Genomic DNA, 22,611 nt, shown 5'->3' on the forward strand with positions numbered 1-22,611 from the left:
ATAGAAGCGTAGTTGAGCCGTAACAGGATAATGGCGTCCTGTTTCAGAAATGAGTACTGCTCCTATTCCAACCCCTTTTGCGTTTGCAGCTCCATCGAAGAAAAGCTTCCAACCCGGTTCCTCAGGTAATTCCAACTTATTTGTATGCATTACCTCTTCGTCAGGAAAATACGTTCTTAAGGGCTCGTATTTTTCATCAACGGGATTCTCCGCCAAATGGTCTGCTAGCGCCTGGGCTTTCATGGCCGTCCTCATCACATAGACGATATCAAACTCTGTGAGCAGAATTTGCCACTTTGCCAACCTTCCTGTGGGCATAGGTTTCTGAAAAATATACTTTAATGGGTCCAAACGGGATATGAGATAAGTAGTATACGAAGACAGGTAGTGCTTCAACTTCTGAGCTACCCAAGTTAGGGCACAACATGTTTTCTCGAGTTGAGTGTACTTGACCTCATGTACTGTGAATTTCTTGCTAAGATAGTAGATGGCCTGCTCCTTCCTTCCTGTGTCATCATGTTGCCCCAATACACAACCAAATGAATTTTCCAAGACCGTTAGGTAAAGAATTAAGGGCTTCCCAGGCTTCGGCGGGACCAATACGGGTGGATTAGACAGATACCCTTTGATTTAGTCGAAGGCCTCCTGGCACTCTGCCGTCCAACCTACCGCAACATCCTTTCTCAGCAACCGAAATATGGGCTCACAAGTTGCTGTGAGTTGGGCGATGAACCTGCTGATGTAATTGAGTCTACCCAGCAAACTCATTACCTCTGTTTTGTTCCTTGGCGGTGGAAAATCTCGGATGGATTCAATTTTGGATGGGTCTAACTCAATCCCCCGTCGACTGACGATGAATCCTAGCAGCTTTCCTGATGGAACCCCGAATGCGCATTTGGCCGGGTTGAGCTTGATATCATACCTTCGGAGTCTTTGGAAAAATCTCCTTAGGTCTGCTACATGGTCTTCCTGACGCCAAGATTTGATGATCACATCATCGACGTACACCTCGATTTCTTTGTGTATCATGTCATGAAACACAGCAGTCATTGCTCGCATGTATGTTTCCCCGGCGTTCTTCAATCCGAACGGCATTACCCGATAGCAGTAAGTTCCCCATGGCGTAATAAACGCTGTCTTTTCCGCATCTTCCTCGTCCATTAGGATCTGATGATAACCCGCATAACAATCTACAAAGGATCCGATCTCGCGCCCCGCGCAATTATCGATCAAGATATGGATGTTGGGCAATGGAAAATTGTCCTTGGGACTTGCTTTGTTGAGGTTGCGGTAGTCGACGCACACCCTGATTTTTCCATCCTTCTTTGGGACTGGTACCACATTGGCCAACCACTCGGGATATCGAGTGACCCGAATGACCTTCGCTTGCAACTGCTTAATCACTTCTTCTTTGATCTTTACACTCATTTCTGTTTTAAATTTCCTTAGTTTTTGCTTGACCGGAGGGTATGCCGGGTCAGTGGGCAATTTGTGAACCACTAAATTGGTGCTTAATCCAGGCATATCGTCATATGACCATGCAAAAACATCTTTGAATTCCATGAGGGTTTTGATCAATTCTTCTCTGACATTCGGCTCAATGTGGATGCTAATTTTGGTCTCTTGGACGTTATCAGCGTCTCCTAGATTCACAGCCTCAGTGTCATTTAGGTTAGGCTTGGGTTTCTCTTCAAATTGGCACAGTTCTCGGTTTATCTCTTCGAAGGCTTCACCTTCGTCACATTCAGATTCATCATCACAAACGACCTCTTGCATCATTGAGTCGGATTCAGATTGATTTATTAGACTAGGTCGAAGATCCGCTGTGCATGCCATGTCATTAGAACCAGTAAAAAGAGAACTGTTCAGAAAGAAAAAGAACAAAACAAAATTAAAATGGGACAAAAGAAAAGAACTTTATTAAACTTGCGGGATAAAAGGGTTCACACTTTTACAAAAACGAAAGTAAAATTTGGATTACACCCTTGAATAATCCGGACAAAACAAAACACACAAAACATAAATCAAAGCCTACTACCAAGACTCCCCTCGGACAGGAAGAGGAGTAACTGTCCAATTGTTGGTCTTGGCCTCAGGCCCCACAAACTGTATCTCTGCTCTGCTGGAACCTTCTCCAGCTTCCACCATACTGACATCCGCGAATAGCTTCTCAAAACTCTGATTCAGGTCTTCATTTATACCGATCAAAGGTCCTAGAATCTTTGGGACCGGTGACCCCTTGGCACTTGCTTTGACAAAAGACCTTGAGAGGCGTGGCACTGGTTTAGGCAGAAACCAGACCCTCTTCTTCATTTTTCGCGCTTGCTTCCTATCTGCTGCGGTTGGTTTGAACCCCAATCCGAAAGTTTCCAGATTTTTAGGAAGGGAGACAGGTTGGACAATCCCTTGAAGCTCGACTCCCAGGCCTTTTCCCGGCACAAATCCATTACCCAGCATTTCTGAGACCATCATGACTGTTGCGGCAGCTACCCTAGGGTGCGGGATGATTTCTCCTTCAGAAATTTTGTTGGCCGACCCTGTATCGAAAATCTGGTAGACCCAAGGACCTTTGTCATCAGCGGTCTCTATGAAAGGTACAATGGCTCCGCCCATGGTGCACGTTGTATCCTCGCCGTGTAACACGACCTCTTGTCTTTCCCACTCGAACTTCACCATCTGATGTAGGGTGGAGGGCACCGCCTTGGCTGCATGAATCCATGGTCGTCCTAATAGCAGGTTGTAAGATACTGTGGCGTCTAATACCTGGAATTCCATGGTAAACAGGACTGGACCGATGGTCAGTTTAAGTACAATATCCCCCACAGTGGCTGTTCCGTTTCCGTCAAACCCTCGGACACAGATACTGTTCTTGTGGATCCTTCCGTGGTCGATCTTTAACTGGTTCAAGGTAGATAGTGGGCAAATATTGGCGCTTGAGCCGTTATCCACCAATACTCGAGTTACCACCGAGTCTTCACATTTGACAGCTAGGTATAGAGCTTTATTATGCTCCGTACCTTCCACCGGCAGGTCATCATCTGAGAATGTTACCCTGTTCACCTCGAAAATCTTGCTGGCAATGGTTTCCAGGTGGTTTACAGAAATCTCACTGGGTACATGAGCTTCGTTCAATATCTTCAGCAGGGCCCGACGATGCTCCTCAGAATGGATCAGTAACGACAACAGTGAGATCTGGGCCGGTGTTTTTCTCAGCTGTTCGACCACAGAATAGTCCTGTACTTTCATCTTCCTCAGGAACTCTTCAGCCTCTTCTTCGGACACAGGTTTCTTGGTTGCAACTGGGTTGGTTCTTCTTAGCTCCACCGGAGCAAAACATCGACCTGATCGAGTCAGCCCTTGCGCTTCACAACTGACTTCTTCCACCTGTTTTCCTTTGTACATCACCACCGCCTTTTCATATTTCCAAGGCACAGCCCTGCTGTCAATCATCGGCAGCTGGACCACAGGCTTTATGGTCACCCGTTCTCTACATACCCCTTTCAACACGACCGCCGGTGTGGGCGGGATCCCTGGTATTACCAACTTGCTTGGCTCGGGTTTGCTTGTTATGGCGGACGGGCTCTTTCCCAATATCACTACCGTCTTGACGCCTTCTCCCTGCGACTGTACACTCGTCCCTCCACTGGTCGAGACTTCTTTCGGGGCGGCTTGGATCATCATCACTGTTTGTGAGGGTTTTCTCAACTCTCCTCCCTCACACACCAACTCAATCATGTGAGTTTCGTGGTGCGCTGGCAGTGGGTTTTGGTTGATGTTAGGAGCTTCTGGTGTCTGGACCTCGATCTTATTGGTGTCGATAAGATCCTGTATGGCATGCCTTAACTTCCAACACTTCTCGGTGTCATGCCCGAGCATCCCTGAGCAGTATTCACAACTTATTGATCGATCCAAATTCTGAGGTGGGGGATTTGGTTCTCGAGTCTGGACAGGACTAACCAAACCCAATTGCCTCAGCTTGTGGAACAAAGCGGTGTAGGTTTCTCCCAACTTCGTGAAAGTTCTATGTTTCCGCAACCTGTCATTCCTAGCATCTGGATTTCCCCGGAAACCTGCCCCTGGAGGGTTTCTATACGCCCTTGGTGGAGGATAGGTGTTTTGTGGTGGTGCATATATGTTCTGGGGAGCCGGCGCGCGCCATTGCGGGCGAACCGGAGGCTGGGTGTATGCTTGAGCCTGGTGTACAGAACAATGTGGTTCTCGAGGTGGATAGAAATTTTGTGGTGGGTTGTATGGGTAGTTTGACCTGTGAGGTCTGGGTTGGTTGTAGTGCGGCCTGCCAGCCCTGGACCAACTGCCTGCCTCGATCGTGGCAACCTCTTCTTTCTTTCTTCTCAGCGCACCTCCCGTGCCGCTTTGAATAGCCTGGGTTGTGGCCTTGAGTGCCGAATAGTTCAAGATCTTGTCAGACCTCAGACCCTCTTCTATCATGACCCCTATCTTGACCACCTCGTTGAAAGATTTTCCAACCGTTGTCACCAAGTGACCAAAGTAGGTTGGATCCAATGTCTGCAAGAAATAGTCCACCATCTCTCCCTCTCTCATGGGAGGATCGACTCTAGCTGCTTGTTCTCTCCAGCGGAACCCGAACTCGCGAAAACTTTCCCCGGGTTTCTTCCCAGTTCTCAATAATGTGAGACGGTCAGGGACTATCTCGAGATTGTACTGGAAATGACCTGCAAAAGCCTGCGCCAGATCATCCCACGTGTACCACCTGCTGGAATCCTGCCTGGTATACCATTCTAGTGCAGATCCGCTCAGACTTTGGCCGAAATAAGCTATCAACAGCTCATCCTTGCCGCCTGCCCCTCTCATTTTGCTACAGAATCCCCGCAAATGTGCCATGGGATCACCGTGCCCTTCATATAAATCAAACTTAGGCATCTTGAACCCAGCCGGGAGTTGGACGTCTGGGAAAGGGCACAGATCTTTGTATGCTACGCTGACTTGATTGCCCAGCCCGTGCAAGTTCCTGAAGGACTGCTCCAGGCTTTTGAACTTTCTCAATACTTCATCCTGTTCAGGGGCCTTAGCCGGCTTCTCAATCTCTGTCGGCGCTTCAAAATGTGGATTGTAAGCCTGTGGTTCGGGGGCATGAAACGTAGGCTCGGAGGGATAGTATTGTGTATCGTGAGCCTGAAACAATGGCTCACTGGTCGTTCTTTGCAAAGGGGCTGATGTTGGTCCCACAAAAATGGGAATATTGGGTGTTGGGAGAGGTTGATGGGGTGGTGGAGCTTGGGAATCATGAGGGCTTCTTTCTTGATGATAAAGGGGATTTGGGCGGCTTGTGGAAGGGCCGGAGTGAGGGTACTCCGGCATGTGCCCCAGTGGTTCAGGGCTCTTTTGGGCTTTGGCTAGGGCTAGCTGCATTGCATTCATCTCTAGTCCCATCCTTTCGATCTTTTCCATTGCTTCTTTTAACAACTGGCTCATTGGCCTTTCTTCCTCATTACTATTCTCTGAAGTAGTCATGCTTATTGCTACCGGTCCTTTGGATCTGGTTTGGTATGAGTGTGTTGCTAGAGTTCTTTAACAACTAACTTGTCTGGATCAGACAACAACAGACTTTGTTAGCGTTAGAGTTTAACAGATTTGATCATAACACATAGAGGATGCAATGCACCTAGGCAGTTAACCATTTCTACATGCTTTGCTTCAAACAACATGCGTCATCCCGGTTTGCTCATTCGTCCCTTTTTAAAGTATTTTGGGAAACCCTGTGTTTTATTTTATTTTGTATTTTCTTTTCTTTCTTTATTAAAAGCGGTCGAATCTTATGGGGATTGCCTACGTATCACGTCCCCGCGCGAATCAGACCAGGCGTAGTTCTGCCTCAAAGTAAAGACACACAGAAATTCTTCCGGAGTCACTTAATTTCATTATCAAAATTTGCTATTACACATTGCTTCAAACAAATTAGCAACAGTACAGACTCCACGGTTTTAAACTTGGTTTGAAGAAAAGAAAACAACATATGGGGAAACAACAAACAAAACGAACAGGATTCGACCAAAGACTAATTTTCCAACTTAGGGACCCACGAGGCATCTTTCGGCCCTTTCGCGGCCCTAGGTGTAAGGTCTCTTTGCAAGCTCTTCAACTCGTTCATAATCCGGTGGACGCAGCCCATGATGGAGACAATGAGGGTTTCCCGAGGTGTTTGCTCGCATGCCAGGCATTTCAGGTAGATGTAATGCCCGATTTCGTCAATCCTTGCTCGAATGTTATCCCTTTCAATGAACAACTGCCTGATTTGTTGGTTCTTCAATCCCAGTGCTTGGGCATTGTCGGCAAGTCGATCCTGGAACAACTCCATTTGTCTTTCCATGCAGGCCATTACATCGTAACAATGCCTTCTGTCGGCCTGGGCATCTTGTGCTTGTTTGATGATCCGATCATGTAGAGTGGAGTTCGTCTCTCTTAATATCTCGATGCTCATTTCATAGTCCCTGATGACCTGCTGCAGACGCTGCCTTCGGGCGATTGTACCTTTTGCCCATCTGACCTTCATCCTTGCTATGCAAGCTTCTGATTGTTCTAATTCTTCTTGGCTCTGGATGACCTGATTTCTCAAACTTGTTATCAATCTTTCGTCAGAGCGACGCTTCTGTCGGTCAACGTTACTCTTACTGGCTTGGCGAAGGCGAGCCTTCAAGGTTTGGTTTTCTTGGGCTAGCTTGTTTCTTTCAGCCTGCTCCGAGGCGACTTGCACATTATTTTCAAATACAAGTCTTTCAACTTGACGCTTTAGCTTCCCGATTTCAGCTCGGTAACCTTCCTCTTTTGCGAGCCAGCCTATTGTTCTTGTGATGACTCAACAAAATCTTGGAGGTGAGGCCGTTTGATGGGCCGCTCCGCAATGTTCTTCTTATTATGCCAAGCAAGATAAGCTGGTGAGACTTCACCTCTGGATACATCACCTACCCGAGTATTTACCGTCAGGTACTGGCATTCTCCCCATATGCAACGAACTGTCTTTTCAGGAAATTGGCCGTCACTGCTGACCTCGACTGCATAAGTGCTGAGATCTTCGTCCGGGTGTACTACTTGACACCTTCCTAACTGCCTCATCACCCTGTAAGGGGCATAAGGTTGAAGACCTCTGAGTCCCATCAAGAGGAAGTGAGGACCAGTGGCGGGCATGTATACGATTTCTTCCATAGAAAGCCAACCCAAAGTCCAGTTTATTTGATCTGCAGTTATGGCCCGGAGATAGGATGTCCATTCTTCGAACCCTTCTGGTAATCGGAAACCTGAAACCCTCCGGTTATAACCTTCGATGCAGTCCTCGTTTGTAGACATGTAGCGCATACACTGAGGATGGCGGCACAAGTGTTCGATCATCCACATCTGCAATAACAAGTTGCATCCTTCGAAGAAATCTGCCCCAACCTTACAAGCCGTGAGGGCTCGGTATATTTCCGATACTACCATAGGAGCAAGGATGCTTTTATCATTGGTAATCAGGACTTTAATGACCCCAGCCACCTTCAGATCGATATTTCTATCTTTTCGGGGAAACACCGCAAGGCCCAAGAATGCCACCATGAAAGCGAACCGCCTATGCTCATTCCACTTTACCAGATTTCCCCTACTGCAGACACCACTTTCTGGATCATTGAATCCTCCTATGTTCCCGTACCTCTGGTATATGAATTGCAGGGTAGAAAAACCTCTATCCAGTTCAGCGTATGGGACTCCCTTGCTTATCTTCAACAGATCCATGAATTTGTGTGAATTCACAGCTCTTGGGGCGATCAGGTATTTGTGCCTCAAACCTTCAGTGACGTCCATGTAACCTGCCACTTCTTCTAAGGTTGGGGTGAGTTCAAAATTCGAGAAGCGGAACACGTTGTGGGCCGAATCCCATAATGTAACCAAAGCCTTTATGATGTCGCACCGAGGCCTGACGTTCAACAAATTAACCAGACCTCCCAGGTGCAGTTTGATCTTGTCTTGCTCTGACTTTTCCAAATCCTCCCACCATAATCGCACTTCCAGAGGGATTTTGCTTCTAACTGTTACTGGCAAACTTGGACTTATGCTCATTCTGCATGTTTATTGGGGTGATTAAGCAAAGATCCAGACTCATTGGACTCAAATACCAAATTGACACACCCCTTTTTTTCCTAGAAAAACGAAATTTGGTTGTTTCTGAAAAGTATGATGTCACCTTAAAAACTTTCGTTCTTTGGATTGTACCTATATTTTGAAAAACAAGTTGAGCCCGATGGGGGTTGACTACGTATCTCGTACCCTGCGAGAATCAAACTGACGTAGTTCAGGCATAAGCCGAATTTTGGAGACACACTATTTTTCTCTTAGAAATAAATCAAAGACTCTTACTTCCTAAAACAAATTAATAAGACACACATTTTTCTTTTTCTTTTTTTCAAAATTCTGGCAGAGCTTTAACCGTTTTCTGGGTATTGATTTTTCAAGAATAAATAATTATCTCCCTAACCGTTATTCTTTTTTTCTCTCTCTTTTTTTTTTCAAACATTCCCGATATTCAGAAGCCGGTCAGCATGCAAGCCTTGAAACAAGTAAATGCATAATGCAAACAGGATGTAGCAGGATGGTCTTTATTCTCAGGTTGCTTGTCCTAGACGGACCCAGCCCCTGTGCTGAGTCCCCTAAGTCAAATGCACATGATGCAAATAAGCGTTCCTACTAGGGATCCGGCATGAAGTTATGTTATACTAAGCTGTAAAACCTTAGGTGTTTGTTCTAGACCTGGCTTACCCGAGCGGACAACTCGAGCCAAGGATGGGAGCTGTGTACCGGTAACCAAAAGGCCATCCGATTTTGCAACTCCACCGAATCCTCGTTCTATTTTGGTATATGACACTAACAGAAAGAAGCCACGACCAGCGTGCACTCCTCAAGAGAGAGAAGAGAGGGGTTTCGGCACAGTTTTATATTTACAGTTCAAATAATATCAAAGCGGTAAAAGCAGCATTTAGCACATTAGGCTCAAAACATGTAATAATCAGATAATAAATAAAGCCAAATAATAACAATTATTCTAAGCTCGAATTCTTAACCCTGAACCAGTGGTTCTGGGTAGAGATCCCCAGCAGAGTCGCCAGAGCTGTCACACCTCCTTTTTCCGCACCCGAGGGGGCAGGGGAGTTTTTTCCAATTAAAGGACAATCGAAACGGGATTGGTTTATTTATTTCAGAGTCGCCACTTGGGAGATTTAGGGTGTCCCAAGTCACCAATTTTAATCCCGAATCGAGGAAAAGAATGACTCCATATTACAGTCTGCGTACCAGAAATCCGGATAAGGAATTCTGTTAACCCGGGAGAAGGTGTTAGGCATTCCCGAGTTCCGTGGTTCTAGCACGGTCGCTCAACTGTTATATTCGGCTTGATTATCTGATTTTATACAAATATGAACTTATGTGCAAATTTTAACTTTTACCGCTTTCATAATTATTATTATTTTTTACAAGGAATTGCAACGTCGTGAAAACATACCTCGAATCACGTTACATCAATGTACACGTGATTGTTGACATATCTCGACTCGGTTGAGATTTGGATTTGGGTCACATAAATGTGCACCCGAGTTAAGGAAAATAAATTATTAAAGGCGCGCTTAAAGCAACTAGCGTATTGTTATTTTGGGGAAAGCCATGAAATTCGCTAAACGGCATGTCCCGAATTCTAAGTATTTTTATATATATACATTTAGAGGGCCCCGCACTTTGTACATTTTTGTTTGTCGAGGCTAGTCTCATTCCTTATGAAAATAATTTGCAACGTCATGGAAATGCATCTCAGACCACGCCACAATCAATGTACCCGTGGTTAGAGACACATTTCGATTCCGTTGAGATTTGGATTTGGGTCACATAAATGTGCACCCGAGTTTAAGGAGATAACATTATTAAGTACGCGCTTAAAGAGACTATCGCGTTATTATTCTGGGAGGGCCGTGAGATTTGCTAAACGACCTGTCCTGGAAACTGAATGCTTTGATATATACATTTAACAAGGGCCCCGCAGCTTATGCATTTTTATTTGTCGAGGCTCATCTCGTCTTTATTTTAAAAAGATATCCTATAGCGGCTATATTTTCTTGTCACATTTGTATCTACTAATTGAAAGTAAAAATGATCCTACTCAATTACATGCTTGCAGGTTATTTATAACGGAATTCCGAATGCCTTTGCAGAATAAGAAAACATGGCCATGCACGTGGGCAGCTAATCGAACATTATGGGCCCAAATCCAGCTCATACGTGATGGGCCAGACCTGGGCCACTGTTCATCTGATGCGGACCTGCCTGGTCCGTTTCTACCTAGGCTCAACCTCCGTGAGGTTGAGACCGTAAACTTGTGTCTTTGTCCTGTAGGTGTGGCTGATTACTAATTATAGCGAAACAATTCATCCAAGGGAGACGAGCTTAGCTAGGAATGGATAATTTTATGCTTAGCATGTATTAAACGACATGTTGCACGATTAAACCGAATCTGGGATGCAACCTATCGTATTGGGAATGTTTTACCTAACCGCATGCATATATAGACTTACATTCAATTGTCCTACATTGACGTCTATTAGACAGGCAAGCTACTTCCAGCATCCAAACAAAAATAAAATTATTCTATATTACATGAATATTTAATGTAACAATCTATGTATAAAAGACATTCTTCAGGTCTTTTCATTTGTATTCATGCTCAATTTTCCAATTACATTTGACAGTGCATTGGTTGTGTACCTGGTATAGAGGACAAAGAAGAAAGGAATGATCAGCTGGGCAGTATGCAATAAACACAGCAACAGCAGATACACAGCAACAACACAGCAACAAACCAACAACCACAAGTGTTTTCCACAGTCCACAGACAACCAGCAACAATTTCCAGAACAAAGAAAACCAACAGATGGTCGAGCACCAAACAAGTGATCCCAGAAAAGAGTAGTGAAACAAAACAGAAATAACAGAGTATTCGATGCAGCAACACCAGCAATTCAACAATCACAAGCAGCTCAATCAGGGCTAACAACAGAACTTGGCCAAGACAGCTTGACCAATACGAACTCTTATGTAGCTTTCAGACAGTGTTTGGTTACAGTGTTTACTAGAAATTTCCTTATGTTTTCAATTTTTCTTTAAACTCACAAGACCTCTCTCAAGACTAAAAATTTCCAGCCCCTTTTTAAGTTCTGAAATGGCCTATTTATAAGCCAAACAACCAGTGCAGTCAAGCTGCCTGGATTCTGCCAATTTGCAGACTGCCCATACCTCTTAAATCCCATGCCTAGGCATCGTTTTGATGCCAACCATTTTGTTCCCCACGCCTGGCTTTTTCTTTAATCAAGAATTATAGGTTCATTTAAGTATTCATTTTAAACCCCATACTCTTGTGTCTTGTTCCCCATTGGTATTAGTTTAATCCCAAATTAGTACCCTACTTGTCAGCTCATTTAAAACTAAGCCTTTCTGTTCTTTGCGAACCCCAGACTACCGTTGTTAAACCTTGATTATTACTGCCCTGCCCATTGCAGCATCAGGGCATTTTGAACTCATGAAAGTTCAAATTCAGGACTGCCCTGGACTGAACCTTTTCAGTCATTTTTGCAATGCAAACAAACTCATTTCAGACGATGCCGGGCATTCAGTCAGTGACAAGGTTCAATTAGTCATGTGAAATTATTAGCTCATTTGATCCATTAGTTATAGAAAACTAATCGACGACGCTTACCGAGTCGACTATACTAAATATAACAGGTAATAATCGGTCGCTCATATAAACAATACGTACAGGGTCCCGAATGACTTCAAACATCTTTTGTTCAATTACTGGGAACCTATATGAGTTAACTTATTTGACGATTAATCTAATTGACGAGCATGTATATCACAGAGTACATTCAGAACACACATAGAAAATCAACCGACCAAATAAAAGGTCTTTGACAGAGATGGAAGAAATTAAGAAAAATACCAGACAATAACACACAGTCACAACAAAGCATGCTAACAACTCAATCAAAAACTAAAACAAAGAAAGGGAAAACTTACTGAAAAAGTTTAAACTAAACTGAACCAAATTCAACTTAGCTTCGACCATTTGAGGCCGAACAAACTTTAATCAGGGTGTTCTCACACGAGAACACCTTGGTTAAGGTCCATTAGACCTCAAACCCCTGTCAAGACCGGCCGGATTCCCCAGGTGCATGTGTTCTGAGGTCTAGATTTTCAGATCTGTTTTTTTAGAAGTTGTGGGTAGATTTGGACCAAACCAAGCTTGGTTTGGTCACGAGGAGGGTCAGGGGAGTGTCTGGTATGAATATGGGGTGGTTTGGTATAGATTGAGCTTCGTCTCGAATCTTCAAATCCAGATTCGAGACGATGGAAGGTGATTCGAGGTACATGGCTAGTGGATTCGTACTCAGGGTGGTTGGATGTATCAGTGGTGTGAAGGGGGTGGTCACCGGCGTTCATGCCGCCGGGTTCTGGTGAAAGGGAAACTAGGGCGGCTGCTAGGGTTTGGGGGGGCTTCAGTGTTTGGTGAAGACGATGAGTGGAGGGGGGTTCGAATAGGGGGCGTGAGGTACGATAGAAGGCTTATATACGATCTGGGGGTTTAGATCCTGGCCGTTGGATCAAATGAGATCTATGGCCAGGATCTATTCACTTAGGGAAGACGGTGTCGTTTGGGTTTTGGTAGTGGGTGAGACCGGGTAAGGCTGGATCGGGTCAAAACTGGACGGGTTTAGGGGGAAAGCCTGGGTCCATTGGATCAAGGGGTTGGACGGCTCAGATCAATTGCCTAAGACGACGTCGTTTGGGGTTGAATGAGTGGCCTGATCAGGACCATTTGTTTGAGTCAGATCGACGACTCAGCACAGGGACGCTGATACGGCGTCGTTTGGGACGTACCCGGGCAGCTTATGTTTGGACTGGACTTGTGTCCTGGTTTTGGGCCTGATTTTAATTCATTTTTTGGCCCAAACCAATTTCATTACTCCTTTCTTTTTGTTTTTCTAATTTTAAAGAAAAAATAAAAAATAAAAAATAAAAAAAATGAAATTAAAAACCATCATTAATTTTATCACTTAACCCCATTATCACACACATATGAAAATATTTAAGTAGGTTAAATCACAACCTAGAATAAAAGATGCATATATATTTTTTGAATTTTCTTTTACTGACCGAATTATGGTTTAATCACCATGACATACATATTTTGTATTTTGTTTGTTAAGATTCAATGAAAGAAAGAAGAAGAGAATGGACGGAAACACAAATGACTACCAGCACATGTCCCGTGAAAATTGTACCGTGATGCCATTTATTATTTTTGATTTCTTTTGGAGTGATTGCTCGTGGAGCAAAAATCACGTGCTTACAATTACTAGTTATGAAATATACTGTATTTAATTCTTTTGCTCAGCAGTCGTGAAACAGTTTCAAAAAGTTTATGTCACAAAACAGGTTCAAATAGTTTATGGAAATCAGCATGTTGGTTAAATAGGTCTAATTCTGAAATCACGAGTTCACTTGAGTAAATAACATCATTTTAAATAGCAATGTAAATAATGTTAGTAACTAATGTTAGTTCTCGAATGTTAGCGATTAATGTTAGCTTGATGTCAGTTTTAAGCATTGATGCATTTTTCAACAAAACCGTAAAAGAAAAAAAATGGCTTTGTACTCCACATAGATTAACTCCAATAATCCAATTCATATAATAAAGCTAAAGTTGAACTGGATCAAAATGGTAGCTGGTTTGTTAATATTTACAACGGGAGGCGGCGGATCTTAAGTTAGGTAGCGGGTTCAAACTAGAAGGTGTTTCCTTTTTGTTTGGACCCGGATTTGAATTTGAAGCCCGAACTATTAATGCTAATTGATTAGGATTTTTCTTTATTCTTAGAGACCAATAAATAGGAAATCATAGTCGCTTTAGGATATCCTTGAATAAAAAATGAGATGAGCCTCGCCGAATTAAAAAATACAAAATTGCGGGGCCCTCAATAAATAATTGTTTTAAAATACTTAGACTTAGGGACGGGCCATTTAGCCAATTTCACGGCCTTCCCCAAAAGATAACAACGCGCAAATCACTTCCGGCGCGCTTTAAATAATTTACTCTCTTAAACTCGGGTGCACATTTATGTGACCAAAAATCTCAACGAAGTCGAAATGTGTCACTAATCACGGGTACATTGATTGTGACGTGGTTCAAGATGCATTTCCACGACGTTGCAAATTCCTTTTAAAAAATAATGAATGAGACGAGCCCCGACAAACAAAAATACACAAGTTGTGGGGCCCTCTATACGTGTTGGTAAAATTACTTAGACTTCGGGATGGATTATTTAGCAAATTTCACGGTCCTACCCAAAATAATGATACGCTAGTCGCTTTAGACGCGTATTTAATAATATTATCTTCTTAAACTCGGGTGCACATTTATGTAACCCAAATTCAAATCTCAACAGAGTTGAAATTTGTCAATAACCACGGGTGCATTGATGTGACGTGGTTCGAGATGTATTTTCACGATATTGAAATTCTCGGTAAAAATAATAATAATAAAAGCGGTACACAGTTAAAATTTGCACATAGATTCAACATGTATTAAAAATCAGATAAATAAGCCAAATATGACAGTTGAGCGACCGTGCTAGAACCACGGAACTCGGGAATGCCTAACACCTTCTCCCGGGTTAATAGAATTTCTTATCCGGATTTCTGGTGCGCAGACTGTTAAACAGAGTCATTCTTTTCCTCGATTCGGGATTCAACCAGTGACTTGGGACACCACAAATCTCCCAAGTGGCGACTCTGAATCTTTAAATAAAATCCCATTTCGATTGTCCTTTAATTGGAAAAACTCCCTTTACGTCCCTTTCTTTTCCGGGGTGTAGGTGAAAAAGGAGGTGTGACATGACCAAACAGACTCTACTGGGGAATTTTCTATAAAAGGAGAAAGATAAAAGGGAACAGAATAAAAGACAAAGGAAAGAGATGACTCTCTAACAAGAGAAACTATAAGATAAAACCTATCAAACGTGGATACCGACTCTAATGGTCATGACATGCACATATGGCCTATCCTCCGTCGTCAAATCGCCTTTCACCATTTCTGTCTGGTGATTTTCATCTGATTCTCAATCTTTATTCGACTTGTAGTGCCCGAAGGTTTTTTTACTATCAAGCCTCTCTCATTTTGGTTTTTCTCTCAGTTTTCCTCGCCTTATGGTGCCGGTGAAGGTTTTCACCGATAAGACTCTATCATTTTATTTTCCTTTCTCAGCTAGGGATTGGAGTGTTACCGATAAGTCTCTCTCTATTGGGGACTCCTTTGGCTATCCATTCCTCCAACTCATGATCCTCATTCCGTCGGGGATCAGTGTCTTTTTAGAGTCTTTTCTACTGGGGATCAGAGTGTTATGTTCCCCGGTAAGACTCTTTCATTTGTCTGACTTGGCATCTTTTGAAGGTTGATCAGAAGGTCTTTCTTTGAACCGCAATGTGAGATTTTGGCTAGGCTAGAAAGAAAGGGTATTAAAGGCTCAAAAAATGCATCAATTTCGGGTTCAAAATTACAACCTTCGGAACCTGATTTCTTTACCTCAGACACAACTTCTGCCCCAGTTTCTGCATGGGGATTTTTGATTTTTTGTTACACTATATTACACTATGCACACTACGACCGAGCCGTGAGGCGCCTACGTATCCTTCTTTGAGGAATCAGGTCAAACGTAGTTCCCAATTCCTCTTTATTTTTTTCATTTACCTATTATTTTCTTTTCTTTTCTTTCTTTTTCTCATTTCTCCTTTCTCCTTTCTCTTTTGTCGTTTCTATTGTTTCTGTTGTTTTCTTTTCCCCATTTTTTTCTTTTTCTTTTTTCTTTATCTTTCATGCTTGTGTTTTCTAATCTTTGCTATTGATTTCGAACGAGGGGTACGAAAGAAAACCAATAAGGCTCAAAAGGGTTAACGAAGGATAAAATGTTTAGATAGCAGAATAAAATGCCTTCGTCATTCCAATCTCAAAACATGCCAAGCACAAACAAACCAATTAAATATTCGCCACATCTGCTGATTGTGCTGGACTTGATAACTATATCCACACATTCGCCTTTTCATTTATCATTTTTAAAGCACCGTTGGGCAACACTCTCACTTGCTTTTATGGTTTTTCTTTATGTTTTATTTGCCCCAGTTTCACGTGGCTCGGGCTTCAAAGGATCTCCCAATGGCTTTATGATTAACTTTTAAGATTAGGCCAAAACTGTGCACGCATGTCATTTCACTATAATCGGCGTTGAACAAAGACAAAAAGGATAAAAGAATTAAACAAAGAAGATGACTGAAAGTAACATAAGATCGGAATTTGCATTAGACAGGAGGTGAAATGATTCGTATAACAAAACAAGCAAAACAACTGGGGTACAACCTAGGAACAAACCTAAAACGAACCTAGACAATACTAAACAAACCATTATGACAAAAATGGAAGGATAAGAGGGTTTGACACAAGACAATATCCGGATTACAACCCTGCAAATAACCCGGACAATAGAAATGATAACAAAATGAACCACCAAAACTCCTCCCTGACCAACCAAGAAAGGAGTGTCTTTCCAATTGCCAAGCTCGGCACCTTAGCCACTGAATTCGGCATCAACATTACTGGGACCTCCACCAACTTCCATCTCATTGTTCTTACCAAATTGCTTTTGGGTTCCCTTTGCAGGCTCGTTCTTAAAAGCAACCTCTGATAGCACTGAAAACTCTACAACGTGCGGACCTCCGAGGATCTCAGAAGACTTCTCATATTCCTTTTCAAAACAAGTCATATTCGACATATGCATCTCATTACGAATAGGCGACGGACTTTGGCTAGTGTCTGTTGCATCTGGATTTTGCATGACAATGTCACCTTCATCAATAAGCTTCTGAATTGCTTTCTTCAGCTTCCAACACTTCTCTATGTCATGCCCCGGGGCATCTGAGCAATATGCGCACCTTCGAGAAAAATCAAGCTTTTTTTACAGAGGGTTTGGTATTTTTATCTGAATCATCTTCAACATGTCCAATTGCTTCAACTTTTGGAACAAACCGGCATATGATCCTCCAACAGGGGTGAAAGCCTTTTCTTTTTTCAGCAACCTCTCCTTCTTAAATGCTTGATTGGGCCGGAAACTTGATCCAGAGGGCTTTCGGTAGGCTTGTGAGGGTGGACAGACATTTTGTGGAGCTGGGTACTGGGAAAGTGAAGCATGTTTTTGGGAGTCCCATGGAGAGAAGTAGCGTTGAATAGGGGAGTAGTGTTGGGAGAATATAGTTGGACGACGAGTGATGGAGCTACTCGGGTGGCTGGGAAAGTTGTTATAAGTGGGTTGAGATGGAGAGTATGGGGGATCATCCGTTATTATGTTAGGTGCTTGGGTAAGGACAGAGTTCAAGAAGCTAGGCGGTGACGGGGGTGGTGCTTTACCAGTCATCCATGCCTGATACATGTCTGCTACATGTTGTCTCAACATTTTACCTCTTCTACCAACCCGTAGTCCTGTTCAACCAACCGCTTTCGGGCATCGGTACCAACCCACTCAGTTCTGTTGTTATCTGCCATTGTCTTTTGCCTTTGTTGCAGGGAAGCGTTACTTTAGGATCACAACCAACCACCTTTCTGGATTATTGAAAGAGGACAAAATGGAAGCAACCTGTTATCGTTGGGTTTTTAACAGATAGGAAACACATATTGAGGATGTAATGCAACTAGGCAGCTAACCCTTTCTATCAATGCATTTGCTTCAGTTAATGTGCAAATATCCGGCTTCTTGTAATTGCTCTCCCTTTTTTCTCTCTTTTTTTAAATGGTGGTCGAATCTTATGTGGATTGCCTACGTATCATGTCCCCGCATGAATCAGACCGTGCGTAGTTCTGACATATAAAAGGTAAACAACAATAAAACATTTTTTGGAATCACTTAAAGACGAACAACAGACTCAAAAGTCAAACGGCCCACATACTCTAATCAAAAGAAATACAAACTCAAGAAAAATAAAATGACAGATTCCTTCCCCTATATGTCGATTTTAACCAAATGGTTGTTTTTGCAAACGTGGCCCCTTCCCAATTTCACATGAATTTTGAGGCCGGGAAGATTATTTTATGACACTTCACAAACTTGTCCGTTCTTTTACGAAAATAGACTTTTGACAACTGAAGGATACTCTAAGGCTATCTCGGCAAGAACGGTTTAAGACACCGCCGAAGCTGGCTCGACTTATTTTGACCAAAAATCTAAACGGTATTCTTGACCACTGACTCTTTTTCTTATTATTTTTCAAATTAAAATAAAGACCAGGTTTTGCCAACGCGGCCTTTCAGCACCTCGGGGACGAAGATTTTAAGGCTGCGTTAGCTAACCGACCAAAATCCTAAAAACATGACCAAAGATGGCCGTTTATGCAAAGTCAGCCTTCCGGCGTCCTTTTTGGGAACATTCGGCTATTTCTGACAAAAACAGCATCACCCAACTCTATGACAAAAAATTAAAATTTTTGGCATTTTTATTTGGCTATTTTTGCAAAATGGGAGGTTGGACCCGATGAGGGCTACCTACGTATCTCACATCCTGTGAGAATCAAACCGGCGTAGTTCGGGCCGATCAGGAATAAAAGAAATAAACTAACTTTTTTCCGAATAAAATACATACAAAGAAGAAAGAAAATATTTTTGGATCGATTTGTTTTTTTTTTTTTAAAAGGAAGACGTCTAAAGAAATATTTTTTGAATTTTAACTTCTTTTTCTTTGTTTTTTTTGGAAATTTCGAAAAAAAAAACTTCTAAAGAAGAAAGAAAATATTTTTGGGCTATTACTCTGAATTTATGAAAGAAATACTACAAAAGAAAAGAAAAATATTTATTGAATTTTTCTTTTGAATTTTTTAAACAAATATATTGTATTTTGAGAGAGATTAAAAGGAAATATTTTTGTATTAAATTTTTTTTAAAAAAAATTGAGGTCTAAAACTTTCTAAAGAAGCGAGTAATGGAAAATATTTTTGAATTTTTTTGAATATGGTGGGCCAGAACCGAAGAGGTTTGCCTACGTATCTCACATCCGGTGAGAATCAGACCCGCGTAGTTCGGGGCAACATAAACTAAACTTGTAAACAAGACTCCTTTCTTTTGTTTTTCAAATAAATCAAACTAAAAAAGACAATTTCTTTTCATTTTTCAAAATTTCGGCAGGGTTTTGACACTACTTGGACATTGGTTTTATTTTTCTAAAATAAGTAGTTATCTCCCTACACTACTATTTTTTTCTCTTTTTCACTTTTTTTCAAAAATTCCCGATTTCAAAAGCCGGTCAGCATGTAGATCTGAAGCAAATAAATGTGCAAAACAAACAGGATGCAACAAGATGATCTTTTTTCATTTCAGGTTGTTTGTCCTAGACGGACCCAACCCCTGTGTTGAGTCCCCTAAGTCAAATGCAACATGAGGCAAATAAACGTTCCTACTAGGGATCCAGCATGAAGTCAAGTTATTATAGGTTCAACCTGGGTATATGTTCTAGACATTGTACCCGAGCGGACAACTCGAGTTGAGGAAGGAGCTCCTTTTCGGGAACCAAAAGGCCAGCCGGCTTAGAAACTTTCCGAGCCTCTTTTATTTTAGGGTATGACACTAACAGAATAGGGAGTCTCAACCAGTAAGCACATCCCCGGAGGTGAGAAGAGAAAGTTTCGGCACAGTTTATATGTACAATTCAAATAATATCAAAGCGGTAAAAAAGAATCATTTTGCACATTTAGGCCAAAACATGTAATAAGATCAAATAATAAATAAAGCCAAATATAACAACTCATCTAAGCTCGAATTCTGAACCCTGAACTAGTGGTTCTGAGTCTCATCCCCAACAGAGTCGCCAGAGCTGTCACACCTCCTTTTTCGCCCGCGCCGCCGCAAAGGGGCACGGAAGGGAGTTTTTCCAATTAAAGGACAATCCAAACGTGATTTATTTATTTATTTCAGAGTCACCACTTGGGAGATTTATGGTTTCCCAAGTCACCAGTTTAATCCCGAATCGAGGAAAATATTGACTCTGTTTAACAGTATGCGCACCAGAAATACGGATAAGGAATTCTGTTAACCCGGGAGAAGGTGTTAGGCATTCCCGAGTTCCGTGGTTCTAGCACGGTCGCTCAACTGTCATATTCGGCTTGATTATCTGATATAATACATGTTGAACATATGTGCGAATTTTAACTTTTAACCGCTTTTATCATTATTATTATTTTTTATCGAGAATTACAACATCGTGAAAATATATCTCGAACCACGTCACAGTCAATGTACCCGTGGTCGTCGACACACTTCGACTCCGTTGAGATTTGGATTTGGGTCACATAAATGTGCACCCGAGTTTAGGAAAATAACATTATTAAATACGCGCCTAAAGACTAACGCGTTGTTATTATTTTGGATAGGGCCGTGAAATTTGCTAAACGGCCCATCCTGGAATCTAAGTATTTAATACATACATTTAACGAGGGCCCCGCCATTTATGTGTTTATCCAGCGAGGCTCATATCCATTTATTTTAAGGATATCCTAAAGTGACTACATTTCTATTAAATTCGTCTCTAAAATAAAAGAGAAAAAAATCCTAATTAATTACATGCTCGAAAAAAAAGCGTGACATATTAAATGCTAGATTAAGACAAATGTTAATGGAATGAAATATTACTAAAATTGAAATTATAAATAAAATACGGAATCGACAAATAATATATTCGAAAGAATCTAATTATCCTATAGCTAGATTAAACTCGCATTGTTAGATAACTTGAACCGTTGGAATTAACTATTTACAACTATATGAAACTAGAATCAATCTTAATTGCTAACGCATATTCGAAAGTTTATTAAACTTAAACGTTAACTCGTCTTGTTTGAACTCAAATCATGCCATAATGCCTAATTTACGAAATTAATTGAAGTTCATGCTTTAACTAAATTTAGCTACATGTTCACGATTAACCTACTGTTGACAATATTAAAACCTTCATAGCTAGTGAACTAATCAGTTTTGCCAAGCCGATTCACTAAAGACCAACTTATGTTATTTTCCTCTTATTCCAATTATTAAACAGTTTGACAGTAATGAGCATGCTTAAATATATACTACCTAATAATCAAACTAAAGCAGAGTATTATTTAATACATCACTACAAGATGCCTAGTTATGCAAAGCGACAGAAATTTACAAAATAATAATACATGAAATAGCCTAAATAAAATCAGTAAAAGAAACAAAGAAAAAACTAAATTAAAACTTCAAAATTTCATTCTTCATATGTATTCACGCTTTCATATTTCAGCTTACAATATCGACAAGGTTACAGCCATGTACCTGGTATTGGAAGTAAAAGAAAAGGAAGATCAGCAGAAATGCAGTAGCATACAACAACAGCAACACCCAACAATAGATTTAAAAACCGAGCAGAAATCCAGCAACACCCAATGAAACAGTGGCAAATAACCAAATAGCAATCCAGGAAAAACCAACTTGAAAACCCAGCAATACCAAACAATCACAGGCAGAATGCAGAGTGAACCAGAAGCAAAAGATGCAATGGAACCGTTCTGATTTTTGTTCCTTTAAAACTCAAAATAGAACACGCTCAAACTACTGACTCTAAAAAAGAAACTGAATTCTTAACGTTAAAATCTAGTCTTTTTCTCTCAAATTCTGACTCTCCAAGATTTAAAAGTCAGTCAATTTTTTTAACTTAAATTCTGAATTTCTTCTCCCTCCTTAACTTGTGTCCAACCCCCTTTATTTATTTACAAACTTGAAGCATTTAAACTAAATCCCACCATCTTCTATCCATCCTCCTTTTGAACCCCACTACCTAATGTTTTGTCTCCCACTATATTAAACAATGTATTAATTCCTACTAACACATATCTTTTCCTTATTTAATTCTCTTATTGCCCCCTACCGCATGCTTTGTCCCCCACTATATTAAACAATGTATTATTTCCCCACCATTATGTCTTGTCCCCCACTACGTATTATTTTATGCATTATTTTAATATATTAGCTCTTAGTGGACAGAACACTCAAATTAAATAATTGTTCAAATTTTCAATTCCAAAAATACCCCTCTAAAATTACTGAAATTATCATTCTACCCCCATCAGCTATAACCAATTCACCTAATCAATTAACCAAAATACAACAACTATAACCAATTCCTAATCAAATTTCATCAACAAATTTAAGCTAGAAAATCAGATTATGTCAAATATCATCAAAACAAAGACTAAGGATTCAGGAAACCAAACCATATGATGAACAATAAGAAAACCTAAAATCATTTTGACTGAACAACATTTTAACAACAAACATACTTTCAGATTCAATAACAGTAACAAATTGAACATAACAAACAAGTAGATTCAAATCACTAAACTCAAAAATCAATTGAACTTCAAATTAAATATAACAACATTATAACCAACACACTTCTATATTAAACTAAATAAGAACAAATGAATAAAAACAATCTGAAGAAATAATCAAGAAAT

Source organism: Nicotiana sylvestris, chromosome 4, assembly GCF_000393655.2.
Source record: "Nicotiana sylvestris chromosome 4, ASM39365v2, whole genome shotgun sequence".
Taxonomy (NCBI): Eukaryota; Viridiplantae; Streptophyta; class Magnoliopsida; order Solanales; family Solanaceae; genus Nicotiana; species Nicotiana sylvestris.